Raw genomic sequence first — 2,475 nt, forward strand, 5'->3', positions numbered from 1 at the left:
TTTTTTTGTTTTTAAGTTTGTTTGTTTGTTTGTTTATTTTTTTATTTGGGGGGGGGGGGGTTGTTTACCATGTCCTGGATAACTGAGAATCTTCATCAGCGCACATTAGTGATACAAATAAATTACAAACAGGAAGAGTAGAGTGAGTAAAGACAGCAGCAGAGTGGGGAGATGTGGTCAATTTGTTCTTCAGCAGTTTAAATCTATAGCAGCACAACTAAGGGATAGCTAAGGAAACCCCCAGCCAATCTGAACTATAGGATTTATGAAAAAGGAAAGTCTTAAGCCAGTCTTAAAACTGGACAGTGTGTCAGTCTTACAGACAGAAACTGGAAGTTGGTTCCACAAGAGAGGAGCCTGATAACTGAAAGATCTTCCTCCCATTCTGCTTTTGTAAACTCTAGGAACCACAGGTAAGCCTGCAGTCTGAGACCGAAGTGCTCTGTTAGGAAAATATGGAACAATAAGATCTGTAATATAAGATGGAGCTAGGTTGTTGAGAGCTTTGTAGGTTAGAAGTAAGATTTTGAATTCTGTTCTGAGTTTGACAGAATCCAGACAAGGATTTCTACAACCGATGACTCGAGAGTTTATTGACAAACAGATCGACAAGAGACTGCACAGATTTACTTCCAGGTGATTTCAGATCAGTTTGTCTCCTTTGTGTTAAGACAAGTCCTTTGTGTTAAGACAAGTCCTTTGTGTTAAGACAAGTTCTTTGTGTTAAGACAAGTCCTTTGTGAACACCCAGTGTCATTGATTGCTGTAACTCGTATTGCTAACACTGTCTTCTTACGTAAAGCATGCTTCTCTCCACGTGTTTTATTTTGAAATGCACTGTAGCTGCTTTAGAAACTATTTAAGTGTTTTATGGGACAAAACTTTAAAAAGAAAAGACCAAACGTTGGTGAGCCTCACACGTGAGGGTTTAAGCTATGACAAATTGCACTTCTTTGTGGTGTGGCCTGTTTTTTCTGCAGGTAAGTGATGATTTCCTACATTTGTGGACTTTGCAGACCTCTGAAATCCTCGTTGTAAAATTTGTCGTGAGAAGATTAAAAAAAATCGTTGCTTTTCTCTCGTTGGTACACTGTGTTAATGTGACTTCACCAGACAAGCCAGGACTTAAAGGAGCTGTCAGTCAGGGAGGAGCAGGAGAAAGGAGCTCCTTGTTCCATGTGAGGAAAGGCTGCAAGGGCGGAGGACAAAGGGGAAAGAGGACGAGGAGGGAGGTGGTGGAGGGGGGTACATTGGTTCTTTTTTTTTTTTTTTTTGCTCTCACATTCCAGAACTGTAGCCTCATTTCCTGGGTCAGTTATTCCCCCTGGAGTCTCCGAGGTTACACATGATGTCATGGTGGCACAGAGAGGAGGATGTGATGAGACAATGAACCAGTCTGGATGGGGGAGAGGGGGTGGCTCACCACCAAGACTCCCAAACCTCCTCCTAAAAACACAGCTGCATCAATTGTATCATAAAAACAGCTGTATTTGTGCAACACGTCACGAGCATGAATTATTTTCTACTGTTTGTCATGAAATAAGACGAAAAACACCTGTTTTCATGTCTGCCCAGTGTCAGAGACAAGAAAAGAAACACTGCCCCCTGGTGGCCAGATGACATAAACGCACTAATAAAGTAGTTATGCGTTTCAGAACATACATGAATTATTTGGCATTTGAAAGTAGAATTTAGTTTTCTAAACTATTTTTACATCAGATAGACAAATGCATGACCTGGAATCAGATTCTGCGTGTGTAAGTACCTGCTTTATGCTGCTATATTTGATATTAAAGAGTTTTTACTGGTTTGTCACACACACCTGTAATGCATGACCTGATGCTCCTTTACACCGAGGTTTTTGTGTATTATGCTGGTAGTGTTACTCAATATATTGTCTCATTCTCGTACTTTGTACTCTAGAAAGTGTGCATAGTGTTGTAGCAGTGTTTCAGTAATAAAATTCCAGAAGAAAACAGCGTCTGTCATCGGTTCAGTTTGCTTGGAGGTTTTAATACAGGCAGTGTTTGCCTCAAGAATTTGTGATTTGGACATGGTTTACTTGTATTTTTCAACAGAAACTTCAAAAACAAATGTGATATATAAGAATTTATTAAAATAATGAATTCTGGGATGCATTATTTCTCAACTGAAAAGGGTGCATAAGCCTTAAAACACCAGTGTATCCATCAAAATGTAGTAATGTCTTCTTTCCACCAGTGTGAGTCTACATAGGAAGTTTTTCTCCAGATGCCTCCACCCAAACTCCCATTGACTTCACTGAACACACGGATCTCCAAAATTCACTCGAACTTTCTTTAACTAAAACTACAGCTGCCGTGGCGACAGAAAAACGAACGAAGCTACGGGTGAGTCTCAGGAGGTGGTGCCCGGAGTCACGAGGAGGAACAGGTGGAAACACCCATAATGCTCCGCTGATTCATGCAGTGGAGACTGAGAGCGTAAATGGACTGA

This window comes from Nematolebias whitei, chromosome 15 (genome assembly GCF_014905685.2).
Source record: "Nematolebias whitei isolate Nwh7 chromosome 15, NemWhi1, whole genome shotgun sequence".
Classification (NCBI taxonomy): Eukaryota; Metazoa; Chordata; class Actinopteri; order Cyprinodontiformes; family Rivulidae; genus Nematolebias; species Nematolebias whitei.